This window comes from Callithrix jacchus, chromosome 22 (assembly GCF_049354715.1).
Source record: "Callithrix jacchus isolate 240 chromosome 22, calJac240_pri, whole genome shotgun sequence".
NCBI lineage: Eukaryota > Metazoa > Chordata > Mammalia > Primates > Cebidae > Callithrix > Callithrix jacchus.
In genome coordinates, this window is record NC_133523.1 from 48638470 (window position 1) to 48652937 (window position 14468).

The following is a 14468-nucleotide window of genomic DNA, read 5'->3' on the forward strand; positions in this document are numbered from 1 at the left end:
CAGGGAAGGAGCAGACTCTGGATCCTACACGGATGCTCTGTATTAGCAGGGGAGGAGCAGACTCTGGATCCTACACGGATGCTCTGTATTATTAGCAGGGGAGGAGCAGACTCTGGATCCTACACGGATGCTCTGTATTATTAGCAGGGGAGGAGCAGACTCTGGATCCTACACGGATGCTCTGTATTAGCAGGGGAGGAGCAGACTCTGGATCCTACACGGATGCTCTGTATTATTAGCAGGGGAGGAGCAGACTCTGGATCCTACACGGATGCTCTGTATTAGCAGGGGAGGAGCAGACTCTGGATCCTACACGGATGCTTTGTATTATTAGCAGGGGAGGAGCAGACTCTGGATCCTACACGGATGCTCTGTATTAGCAGGGGAAGAGCAGACTCTGGATCCTACACGGATGCTCTGTATTATTAGCAGGGGAGGAGCAGACTCTGGATCCTACACGGATGCTCTGTATTATTAGCAGGGGAGGAGCAGACTCTGGATCCTACACGGATGCTCTGTATTAGCAGGGGAGGAGCAGACTCTGGATCCTACACGGATGCTCTGTATTATTAGCAGGGGAGGAGCAGACTCTGGATCCTACACGGATGCTCTGTATTATTAGCAGGGGAGGAGCAGACTCTGGATCCTACACGGATGCTCTGTATTAGCAGGGGAAGAGCAGACTCTGGATCCTACACGGATGCTCTGTATTATTAGCAGGGGAGGAGCAGACTCTGGATCCTACACGGATGCTCTGTATTATTAGCAGGGGAAGAGCAGACTCTGGATCCTACACGGATGCTCTGTATTATTAGCAGGGGAGGAGCAGACTCTGGATCCTACACGGATGCTCTGTATTATTAGCAGGGGAGGAGCAGACTCTGGATCCTACACGGATGCTCTGTATTAGCAGGGGAAGAGCAGACTCTGGATCCTACACGGATGCTCTGTATTATTAGCAGGGAAGGAGCAGACTCTGGATCCTACACGGATGCTCTGTATTAGCAGGGGAGGAGCAGACTCTGGATCCTACACGGATGCTCTGTATTATTAGCAGGGGAGGAGCAGACTCTGGATCCTACACGGATGCTCTGTATTATTAGCAGGGGAGGAGCAGACTCTGGATCCTACACGGATGCTCTGTATTAGCAGGGGAGGAGCAGACTCTGGATCCTACACGGATGCTCTGTATTATTAGCAGGGGAGGAGCAGACTCTGGATCCTACACGGATGCTCTGTATTAGCAGGGGAGGAGCAGACTCTGGATCCTACACGGATGCTTTGTATTATTAGCAGGGGAGGAGCAGACTCTGGATCCTACACGGATGCTCTGTATTAGCAGGGGAAGAGCAGACTCTGGATCCTACACGGATGCTCTGTATTATTAGCAGGGGAGGAGCAGACTCTGGATCCTACACGGATGCTCTGTATTATTAGCAGGGGAGGAGCAGACTCTGGATCCTACACGGATGCTCTGTATTAGCAGGGGAGGAGCAGACTCTGGATCCTACACGGATGCTCTGTATTAGCAGGGGAGGAGCAGACTCTGGATCCTACACGGATGCTCTGTATTATTAGCAGGGGAGGAGCAGACTCTGGATCCTACACGGATGCTCTGTATTAGCAGGGGAGGAGCAGACTCTGGATCCTACACGGATGCTTTGTATTATTAGCAGGGGAGGAGCAGACTCTGGATCCTACACGGATGCTCTGTATTAGCAGGGGAAGAGCAGACTCTGGATCCTACACGGATGCTCTGTATTATTAGCAGGGGAAGAGCAGACTCTGGATCCTACACGGATGCTCTGTATTATTAGCAGGGGAAGAGCAGACTCTGGATCCTACACGGATGCTCTGTATTATTAGCAGGGGAAGAGCAGACTCTGGATCCTACACGGATGCTCTGTATTATTAGCAGGGGAGGAGCCGACTCTGGATCCTACACGGATGCTCTGTATTAGCAGGGGAAGAGCAGACTCTGGATCCTACACGGATGCTCTGTATTAGCAGGGGAGGAGCAGACTCTGGATCCTACACGGATGCTCTGTATTATTAGCAGGGGAGGAGCAGACTCTGGATCCTACACGGATGCTCTGTATTATTAGCAGGGGAGGAGCAGACTCTGGATCCTACACGGATGCTCTGTATTATTAGCAGGGGAGGAGCAGACTCTGGATCCTACACGGATGCTCTGTATTATTAGCAGGGGAAGAGCGGACTCTGGATCCTACACGGATGCTCTGTATTATTAGCAGGGGAGGAGCGGACTCTGGATCCTACACGGATGCTCTGTATTATTAGCAGGGGAGGAGCAGACTCTGGATCCTACACGGATGCTCTGTATTATTAGCAGGGGAGGAGCAGACTCTGGATCCTACACGGATGCTCTGTATTAGCAGGGGAGGAGCAGACTCTGGATCCTACACGGATGCTTTGTATTATTAGCAGGGGAGGAGCAGACTCTGGATCCTACACGGATGCTCTGTATTAGCAGGGGAAGAGCAGACTCTGGATCCTACACGGATGCTCTGTATTATTAGCAGGGGAAGAGCAGACTCTGGATCCTACACGGATGCTCTGTATTATTAGCAGGGGAAGAGCAGACTCTGGATCCTACACGGATGCTCTGTATTATTAGCAGGGGAAGAGCAGACTCTGGATCCTACACGGATGCTCTGTATTATTAGCAGGGGAGGAGCAGACTCTGGATCCTACACGGATGCTCTGTATTAGCAGGGGAAGAGCAGACTCTGGATCCTACACGGATGCTCTGTATTAGCAGGGGAGGAGCAGACTCTGGATCCTACACGGATGCTCTGTATTATTAGCAGGGGAGGAGCAGACTCTGGATCCTACACGGATGCTCTGTATTATTAGCAGGGGAGGAGCAGACTCTGGATCCTACACGGATGCTCTGTATTATTAGCAGGGGAGGAGCAGACTCTGGATCCTACACGGATGCTCTGTATTATTAGCAGGGGAAGAGCGGACTCTGGATCCTACACGGATGCTCTGTATTATTAGCAGGGGAGGAGCGGACTCTGGATCCTACACGGATGCTCTGTATTATTAGCAGGGGAGGAGCAGACTCTGGATCCTACACGGATGCTCTGTATTATTAGCAGGGGAGGAGCAGACTCTGGATCCTACACGGATGCTCTGTATTAGCAGGGGAAGAGCAGACTCTGGATCCTACACGGATGCTCTGTATTATTAGCAGGGGAGGAGCAGACTCTGGATCCTACACGGATGCTCTGTATTAGCAGGGGAAGAGCAGACTCTGGATCCTACACGGATGCTCTGTATTATTAGCAGGGGAGGAGCAGACTCTGGATCCTACACGGATGCTCTGTATTAGCAGGGGAGGAGCAGACTCTGGATCCTACACGGATGCTCTGTATTAGCAGGGGAAGACCAGACTCTGGATCCTACACGGATGCTCTGTATTAGCAGGCTTCGAGTGCCAGCGTGATTTTAAAAAAGTTAAAGGGCCGGGCACGGTGGCTCCTGCCTGTAATCCCAACACTTTGAGAGGCCGAGGTGGTTGGATCACCTGTCAGGAGTTGGAGACCAGCCTGGCCAACATGGTGAAACCCTGTCTCTACTAAAAATACAAAAATTAGCCAGGCATGATGGTAGGTGCCTGTAATCCCAGCTACTTGGGAGGCTGAGGCAGGAGAACTGCTTGAACCTGGAAGGCGGAGGTTGCGGTGAGCCGAGATGGCGCCATTGTACTCCAGCCTGGGTGATGGAGAGAGACTCTCTCTCAGAAAAAAAAAAAAAAAAAAAAAGGCATTGAAGAAAATGCCCAATAAAAAAGGGGAGCCCAGACCCATTGCTGAGTGTCCCTTCCACTCTGACAACATCGATTCTGAACTTAAATTCTCCTACAGGGAGCACGGAAAACCTGCCTCTGGTTCAGCTGCTTTTTACCAACCTCTCGCTAACTGCTGAATGTTGTCACTCATCACCAGAAGGGGCTGAGGGGGATTTTCACTGGGGATACATTTTGCTCCTCATTAGATGTTCTCCAGACTATTCCCTACTGACAATGTCATGGAACCTACAGGTGATATGATAATGGCATCTCTGTGGAGAGATCAGCTCCAGGAGCCCTGTCCCATTAACTAGGGACTCAGGTGTCCCTGCTCATCCTGACCGATGCTTCCCTGCAGACAGCTCTGCAGCCGAGAGGAGCCAGGTGGGTGCTTCCTTATGTTCAGCCTCAGGGAAGAAGCCAGGCTGAGTGTTATCCCACCGGAGAGGGACACAGCGCTGTGGCTGTGAAGTCACCTTGTTCAGAGTGGGTGATGACCCTGCCTCACGCTGCTACCCCAGCATGCTCTGGCTGGACAGATGTGGGTGGCCATCTGCAGGGGAGTGTCTCAGGTAGGACCTCAGGTGAGGGTGGCTGCAAATCCCTGCATCCTAAAGACCCTGTCAGGGAGAGAAGGAAGGGCAGGGTCTTTTTGGGGTCTGAAGCAAACCTTGGATGACCAGACCCACTGAGCTCCTCAACGGCGTACACAAGAATCTGCTCATCTTCTCAGACCTGATAGATTTAGACTTGGGCATGAATATGAGAGAAAAAATTGAAGTGCAGGGTGTTTGTTAAAACTTAAATACCCTAAAACAAATCAGGTCGAGTGACACATGCATAAATGTACACAGAGAAATCCATAGGGACAGTCTGCGGTGCATTATGGCGTGATGGGTGTTTCTTCTTTCTCAAATCCCGCTGCAGTAGGGTGTGAGCATCTCCGTACTTCTGCAAGGACTTCCTGGGATGCTTTTCTGTGTGTTCTGCACTGTGCGTGGTGCATGTGTCTCTGTGTGCGCTTCAAGTGAACGCAAATCTCTACACTTCCTTAACATGATGAAGCAATGAGAGAAAAAAATTAGAAGTTTAGTTAGTATTCAGATTGTATAGAAGTGTGACTTTTTTTTTTTTTGAGACAGAGTTTCATTCTTGTCACCCAGGCTGGAGTGCAATGGTGCGATCTCGGCTCACCGCAACCTCTGCCTCCTGGGTTCAGGCAATTCTCCTGCCTCAGCCTCCCGAGTAGCTGGGATTACAGGCACGCGCCACCATGCCCAGCTAATTTTTTGTATTTTGAGTAGAGACGGGGTTTCACCGTGTTGACCAGGATGGTCTCGATCTCTTGACCTCGTGATGCACCCGCCTCTGCCTCCCAAAGTGCTGGGACTACAGGCTTGAGCCACCGCGCCCGGCCCCTGTTTGAGATTTTTAAAACTTGAATCCACACCCAGCACATCAACTTGCTCACTTGTATCCACAGGCGACACTAATCTGTTAGTCTCACCTGCTGAGGCGCTCAATGCCTCTGGAAATCCAAGGCTTGCCTCAGACTCCAGGAGGAGACCTCATCCCTCATTCTCTCACTGACAGGGTCTCCAGGACACAGGGATTTGCAGGGACCCTCAGCAGGTGGTCCCACCTGAGATGTCCGCAGGCCACGCTCACTCTGCAGCCGCCCAGCCAGAGCATGGAGGGGGCTGCTCAGGGTGTGGAAGCTGGCACCTGTCCTGCTCCGTGCCAGAGCATGGCCGGGGCTGCTCAGGGTGTGGAAGCTGGCACCTGTCCTCTGCTCTACGTTACTGTCCTGGTGGAGACTCCTATCCTCTTTCCTGCCTTGAGCAGAAGGAAGACCCACCTGGCTGTCTTGGCTGCAGAGCTCTGTGCAGGGAGGTGTCAGTCAGGACAAGCTGGGGCACCTGAGTCCCTAGTTATAGGGACAGGGCTCCCGGACCTGATCTCCCCACAGAGATGCCATTATCATGTCATCTGGAGAATCAGTGGCATCATCTGTGTGGAGAGACTGAAGCACCTCCATGAAGAACAAAATCTGTCCCCAGCGCAGTTCAGCACCAGCAACTTCCAGGGATTGATAACAACGTTTCACAACTCCGGGCAAGACGCTAACAGCAGCTGAGTAGAAGGCAGAGAAAGCTTTTTCTGTTCCCTATGGAAGAAGCTAAGTTCAGAATCTACGTCTTCATAGATGTGGAAGGGACACCCAGGAGTGGGTCACAGACAAACGCATTTCCAATTGGGGGCATTTTCCCCCCAACGCTGCTTCCCTTTTCCAAAATCACGGTGACACCTTAAAATCCTTCCACACTGAACGTCTCCATATGATGTGGAGTCTGATCTTTCCTACAAAGTGAAATAGCACAACGCCTGCTACACATGCACCCCCTCTCTTTAGACTAGTAAATAAGCCACATGAAGGCACTGTTTCTCTCTCTTTTTTTTTCTTGAGACGGAGTTTTGCTCTTGTTACCCAGGCTGGAGTGCAATGGCGCGATCTCGGCTCACTGCAACCTCCGCCTCCTGGGTTCAGGCAATTCTCCTGCCTCAGCCTCCTGAGTAGCTGGGATTACAGGCACGCGCCACCACGCCCAGCTAATTTTTTGTATTTTTAGTAGAGACGGGGTTTCACCATGTTGACCAGGATGGTCTCGATCTCTTGACCTCGTGATCCACCCGCCTCGGCCTCCCAAAGTGCTGGGATTACAGGCGTGAGCCACCGCGCCTGGCAGCACCGTTTCTCTCCCAGAAGCTGCTGGCCTTCCCACGTAGGGAGAGTACAGTGTGCTTCTCAAGACACCCAAAGAGCCCGAATTTCTTGTGTCTGTTAATGGATTACCAGACTCTGAGTAGCAGATGCTCCCTGTTTTCTGAAGGACTTGCACTAGGAGGAAGACGTCTAAGTCATACACACAGGGGAGAAGGAAAAGCATGAAACAGGACATGCAGGAAGGCTGACGAGGTCCAGCTGGGGCCCTCTTCCACGGAGAGGACCCAAAATACGCAGTAGACATTGACACTTTAAATCGATTGTCTGAGAAGGAACTCCAGAATCCAACAGAGGCTATGGGAGACTCCGAGGGAGCAGAAACCGGGAAGCAGTGATGCCTGCTCAGACCGGATCTCTGGGAGCAAGAGAGGCCCCCAGGCCTGGACCCATGGAAGAGTAAGTGGGAGACCCTCAAGGCTCCACGTTCCCACCATGGACCTTTACAATCCTAGGTACAGGAGAGCCCTCAACCCCTGCAGGCCTCCCGACTGGCATGGGAGCTGCCTCGAGGTCACACCGAGGCACTGCAGGAACTCACATGGAGCCCCACGGGCTTCCCAGAGTGGGCAGGGGCTGCAGGGCGCCATTCTCGATATCCCTCCCCCAAGGCTCTGCGTCCTGCCCCGAGGCCGCCACTGCCCACTGCAGGCAGGGAAGGCGAGAGGAGGCTGGTGCTGTCCTGTGCCCCAGTGGCAGGTCCACAGCTCAGCCAGCCTAGCCCCTTTACAGGGAGCCTGAGGACACGTCCCCCGGCCTAATCCCATCCCCCTAGGACTCCAGCTCGCTGTCCAGGTCCAGGAGCACGGGGATGAGATCGAGGATCTGACCGGAGCAGAAGAGGAGCCCCAGGGGTCAGATCTGAGAGGAGCCCTTCCGTCCTAGAATCTGACCTGGAAGATGCTGGCCTGGGAGTCCCAGTTTCTGCCCCGGGCAGGGAGTGTGGCGCAGCTTCAGGAACTGAACGCAGACGCTGGGGCTGGGTTGGCTGTTTGCTGCCAGGCCAGACCCCCGAGGGATGCCCACCAAGGCCAGGCGGGGAGAGAGCTGGCGGGTCCCCACAACACCAGCGGGGCTGTGGGGTGCAGCTGCCCTCTGCCCTCTGAGGAGCTCTGGGGCAGTGAAGAGGCCCCACCCTTCCCTGGAAAAGTGTCCCAGGGTCCTGGGACCTTTGGGGTAGCACTTACCACCTGGCTGTCAGACGTGATACAGGGGAACCTGAGAGCCCCACACACTGCCCTCTGCCTGGGACATCCGGGGCTTCTGATGAAAAAAAGGCCAGGCGGGAATCCCACAGGCACCACCGAGCTGCCTCCTGCCAGAGCCTCCTGCTGGCCTGCAGGTCAGCCTGCCCGGCCCCTTTCTACAGGAGCCGAGGCAATTGCACCGTGCTAGGTCAGCTCCTACCCACAGGCTTCACCTACTGACTGGGAGGTCAGCCTGCCTGGCCCCTTTCTACAGGAGCCAAGGCAATTGCACCATGCTAGGTCAGCTCTTACCCACAGGCTTCACCTGCTGACTGGGAGGTCAGCCTGCCTGGCCCCTTTCTACAGGAGCCGAGGCAATTGCCTCGTGCTAGGTCAGCTCCTATGCACAAGCTCCACCTGCTGAGAGGTCAACGTGCCTGGCCCCTTTTATGGGTTCGGATACAGTTGCACTGTGCTAGGTCAGCTCCTACCCACAAGCTTCACCTGCTGTCTGGGAGGTCAACCTGCCCAGCCCCTTTCTGCAGAAGTCCAGGCAATTGCACGGTGCTAGGTCAGCTCCTATGCACAAGCTCCACCTGCTGGCTGGCACGTTGAATTGCACAAACCTGTAAAACCCCCTGACAGTTCATAGCACTGGGGGATGAGAGAAGCTTCCAGAAAGCTCCACCTTCTCAGTCCTGCAGGAGGCAGTGAGCCTGCTCACATGCCCAGTACGACCTATGCAGAATCAGCGTTTGAGAAAACCACCACACCAACCCTATCTATAACCAAGGAATTCACACGGAGCCTGTGCCTGAAAGCACTCAGAAGTGAAGCCACAGGACCCCACCCAACATGCATTAGTTACACCCTCGAGGTGAGGGGAACCATCCATCCACAAGAACGCAAATTCAGAATTAAGCAGTGATGGCTTCTCCAGATGAGAAGAAACTGGTGTGAGAATCCTGGCAGCGTAGGATAATATTGTTATGACCTGATTGCTAACCCAACATCAAGTGGAACCAGAATTAGTTACACGAGACTAAACTAACAGATAACTAAATTTTCTTACACTATTTTATTATATATCATGGCTCACTATTTTTATGTTTTTGTCTTCCAGAGGTAAGAAAACTCTATTTTGAACTATTTATAGCTTCCAACAACTGGGTAAAGTATATATTTGTGGGAAAAATGGAAATATTTATCTTTCCATTTGATTTCTCTAGTACTTGGAAATCATTTGTGAGCATTCTTATTTTATGGGAAAACAGTTATGTGCATAAGTTTAATAAGAACCTGTTTTTTTACCACCACACAATTAGATATGCGGGTTATTTTACCAAGGCTTTTAGTGGAATGGCATATTTTCAGTTATAACCAGACTGCTTTGAGGAATGAAGGTTAACTTTACAGAGATGATAAAATGTCTCTTAGAAAGACTGGCCTGATACCTTGTATACACGATTTCCTTGCAAGGTTCATTACTTTGCAGTAAGTAAAGAATGTTACTTTCAGACAGGCACAGGAAAAACAAGGTATTTTGGGACCTCAAGAAGAGAGAAATTCACCCAATTCATACAGGTATTACAGGCAGACATTGGAAATGGTAATCTGGATTCCTCATGAAAAAGTTCCAGAAAAGCCAACTTGGAAAGAGACTATGTGGCCATTTTCTATTCTTGTTGCACTTTGTACACGTAAGCAGGATAAGTATGATACTAAAACATGTTTTGCAAATAAATTTGTTCTGTGAAGATTTATAATAAATCTTTATTAAAATGAAGTTTAGTAAAAACGCAGACCTGGAAAAAGAAAACCGTTTGTTCAGAGGAAATCTGTATTTCTGTGATGATCTGTTATCTAAATATCTAAATAATGGGTGATCTGTTATCCGACCACCCATTATTTCTATGTTATTTTTATGTTGTTTTTCTACAATTTCAACTAAATCCTGAATTATTTTCTTGCTACAACAAATCCCTAAAAAAGGAATGAGTCTTAATTTTCTTCATGATGTCTTTCACGGACTCCCCAGTGGAATAGATTTTTTTTTTCATCATGGCATATACATTTCTTAAATTATCATTCTTATGTGAATTATATTTCTACTCTGTGTCTCTCAGTGTTTTACTTCTTCTGAAAAAACCAAGTTCACGGTACCGTGAAGACTAGAGATAATTCAACCATTCACAGCAGCGATGGGACAATAAGTTGACAGGACTGCTCAGAAACAAGTTTCCCGGTGATGAGGGACAGCTTGAGAATCAGATTCTGATCATCAGTGCTTTCAAGAAGAAATATTTCTGATCCAAAGGGGAAAATGAAAAATAAACTTTTAGGAATGTGAGTCCTGATTATTCGACCCAGAGAGACATTAAAATGAGATCACACTCACACCTACGCCCAGCTACGTGTTCATCTCTTGAAACTGCCTGCTATTGCCCCAAGTAGTTATATACTCTAGTAGCTGCACTGGACACTATAATCCATACGCTATAGTTTAACGGTGTAGCAGCAATGACTAATCAATATTCTTTTTTTTTTTTAAAGACAGGGTTTCACCATGTTGGCCAGGCTGGTCTTGAACTCCCGACCTCAGGTGATCTGCCCGCCTTGGCCTTCGAAGTGCTTGGATTACAGGCGTGAGCCACCACGCCCGGCCTGATCAATGTTATTTGTCAGTCACTCAGAGCTTCTGACAAACAACTTTGTAACAGCCCATTCCCTGTTTCCACTACTTGTCTTTAAAAGCTGCTTGTAATAAAAGAGAGATTTGTTACAAAGATTTGAAAAGAGCTCAAATCCGAGATCACAGAGGCCTGTGTCTTTCAGGCAGCTGTCCTCACTTTGGAAAAGGAAACTCCCTACATTTATATTTTGTTCTTCAGCCTCCTCCTCTTAGGCTGACAGAACAAATATAAACAAATTAGGTCGCATCAAACGAAAATGCCTCTGCAGAGGAAACAATTCACAGAGCGAACAGATAACACAAGAAGTAAGAGAAAATATTTCCCAACCATGCATCTCACAAAGGGCTCCCATCCAAAATGTGAAAGAAATGCACCTCAAAATTGAGAACACAGACAACCAGATAAAAAACGGACATGTGACCTGAATAGACATCAACAGCAGACACACAAAGGGCCAAAAGATACCTTTAAATGCTCAAAATCACTAATCGTTAGAGAAATACAAGTTAAAACTCTAGTGTGTGTGCCACCATGATGGGCTAATTTTTGTATATTTAGTAGTGATGGGTTTCTCTCTGTTGGCCAGGTTGGTGTTGAACTCCTGACCTCAAGTGATTCTCCTACCTCAGCCTCCCAAAGCGCTGGGATTACAAAAAAAATTGGAAAACTTCTGTTGAACCTCTCTAGTGAATTTTTCTTTTTTTTTTTTGAGACGAAGTTTCGCTCTTGTTACCCAGGCTGGAGTGCAATGGCACGATCTCGGCTCACCGCAACCTCTGCCTCCTGGGTTCAGGCAATTCTCCTGCCTCAGCCTCCTGAGTAGCTGGGACTACAGGCGCTCACCACCATGCCCAGCTAATTTTTTGTATTTTTAGTAGAGACGGGGTTTCACCATGTTGACCAGGATGGTCTCGATCTCTTGACCTCGGGATCCACCCGCCTCGGCCTCCCAAAGTGCTGGGATCACAGGCGTGAGCCACCGCGCCCGCCCTTCTAAGCTTCTTAATTAGAATCTTTACAGTATAGAGAAAATGTTTTCAAGAGTGGAGCACGGTCTGTGGAGTGTCCTAACTTCTGAGTAGGTTTAACGCACCTCTGTTATTGAAATGTGAAAAGATGTTACATTTATAATTGAAAAAAAAAAAAAAACGATTTGAAGGTAGCACCATTGACTTTAGAGGAATTTTAAATGTCAACCGAATTTTTCAAAATTTAGTTAATTTTAATTAATTTTCCAAATTTTATCAGTGGGCATAATCTTTACGATCTTCCCTAAAACGATTATATGACAACACTTTATCCTTGTTAATTAAACAACAGAACTCTGAAAACACAGTCATCTTCCTTTACGGTAAAAACCTATGCCGATAGTAAGCATCTCACAGACACCGGAATTCACTCAAAATCTGATTAAAGAGGTGGGGAAGGGTGTGGCTCACTGGGTGGAGAGACTCTCTCCTCAAAAGCCCCTGGCAGCTGTCACTGCAGACCCGAGCCATCAGCAGGAGCAGCTGGAGGCCAGGGGAGGAAACTCGGGAAGGAAGGTGAGTTCAGTTGGACGAAATTCATTTTTACGAAGCGTGTAGGAGAGTCGGGGGAATGCAATAACTTGTTGACTCTACAGGTGTTGTCTGAGGCCGACTCCATCCCAGACACACCGTGGTTTTGGGGGATAGTGGGACCACCGCCCCGGGAGCAGTTGGGTAAGCCTCAGAGTCTCAATACCAAGGCTAGACCAATGCCAGTCTTCATTTTGTTGAATTTCATCAGAAGTTGGCAGACTTATGCAAACGATGGACAGAGGTTGGGTTGGCTGGGTTATGCACGGTCAGGTCTTCCTACGGGTTTTCTCGGGTTTCCTGCTCCCCTCTTCCCACAAACCCTGCCAACCACCATTTCCTGTGATTTTCTGATTCCACGAGATCAGTCAACTCACATTCCACATAACTGAGATCATAATGATTCATTTTGCTTGGCCTCCCTGCTTTCCACCTCATGCCCTCAGCCTTCATCCACGTTAGTGCAAATGCCAGGACTTCCTTCTTTTTTTTTTTTTTTACGGTTGAAAACCTCATTGTATATAGCATCATTTCTGTAACCGTTTTTCTCCCACAGACGCTGGGGCTGTTTCCACGGCTGCTGTGAGCCTGAGTACGGGCGTGTCTCCGCCATGCTGACCTCATTTCTTTCATGTATAAACACAGAAGGAGGATGGCTGGAACGCACGCAGTGCTATTTTTTTTTTTTTTTATGTTTCCACTAGAAACTTTTACTATTTGATTATCTTAAAAGTCACGAGTACCATCACCTGTTTAGAACAGCACTCAGGCCGTGTATGTGGCTGATCTTGGATTCGCCCTCGTTGCACAGGGATGATTGACGACTGGATTCCTTGGAATCTGCTTTCGGTCTCCGAATGCTGCACCTGATTGTGGGGCTTCTAGAAGATTAGCCGCCACACCAGCCTCATCGCCCTCTCTGTTGATACCAACGCGTTGCTTCTTTTTCTTCTGACGTTCTAACTTTTCTTGCTCAGCTTTCTCTTTTGCAAGTTTTGCCTTCCCGGTCTTCTCTTCCATTTCTCTTCTCTTACTGTTTTCTCTCACCGCTTCCAAAAACAAAGTTGGGAAGTTGTTGAGATCGCCAAAGAACTCTTCCGTGCTCACTGTCTTTGAGTCAAAAATGAAGTATTCTGCAAGATTCTCACAGAGCGTCAGCATGTTGTGCACGATGCAGAGTTTCTCATACTGTTCTCTGGCACTCTTTGTAAGGCTAAAGGTCTGCTATGAAGATGACCATAATTATTCTTCTTCTATGAAGATGACCGTACGGAGTCAATATCAATCAGTATAACAGGAAAGCTTGATTATTTTATTATTGTTTTTTGAGACAGAGTTTCGCTCTTGTTACCCAGGCTGGAGTGCAATGGCGCGATCTCGGCTCACCGCAACCTCCGCCTCCTGGGTTCAGGCAATTCTCCTGCCTCAGCCTCCTGAGTAGCTGGGATTACAGGCACGCGCCACTGTGCCCAGCTAATTTTTGTATTTTTAGTAGAGACGGGGTTTCACCATGTTGACCAGGATGGTCCCGAACTCCTGACCTCTTGATCCACCCGCCTCGGCCTCCCAGAGTGCTGGGATTACAGGCTTGAGCCACCGCGCCCGGCCCATTTTTATATACTAAACATGGGCATGCTGGGGTTGGCCATGGCACTGGAAGGTGTGTGAATTAGTGTGGTAATCACCACGCTAAATTAGTAATTAGTGTGGTAATTAGTGTGGTAATTAGTGTGGTAATGGTTTCAGCCAGCTTAATTCCCTCCTGTTTTTTAGCACTTTATCAGCCCAGGGTCCACCTTGTCCTTGTAATTTTAATTACAAGTGGCTCATTTTAACAGCCACCATTTTGCTGCTATGTGAAATTGTCACTTGATATGTTCTCGATTCTCCTGTGACCACCCAGCCTTCCTGTCTCAGTTCTGCTCTGCATTGCTCTGATGGTGAGTGAAGGGGAGCATGTTCTTCAGTACTCGTTGCTCATTTGCATGTGTTCTTCAGAGAAATGTCTATTCAGGTTTTTGCCCATTGAAAATGAGATTATGGCCGGGCGCGGTGGCTCACGCCTGTAATCCCAGCACTTTGGGAGGATGAGGCGGGTGGATCTCGAGGTCAAGAGATCGAGACCATCCTGGTCAACATGGTAAAACCCCCTCTCTACTAAAAATACAAAAAATTAGCTGGGCACGGTAGTGCATGCCTGTAGTCCCAGCTACTCGGGAGGCTGAGGCAGGAGAATTGCTTGAACCCAGGAGGCGGAGGTTGCGGTGAGCCGAGATCGCGCCATTGCACTCCAGCCTGGGTAACGAGAGCGAAACTCTTGTCTCAAAAAAAAAAAAAAAAAAAAGATGAGATTAGTTGAGGTTTTTTCTTTTTGCTATTACCTTGAAAAAATTCTTTATATATTTTGGATGTTAATCCATTGTCATATAT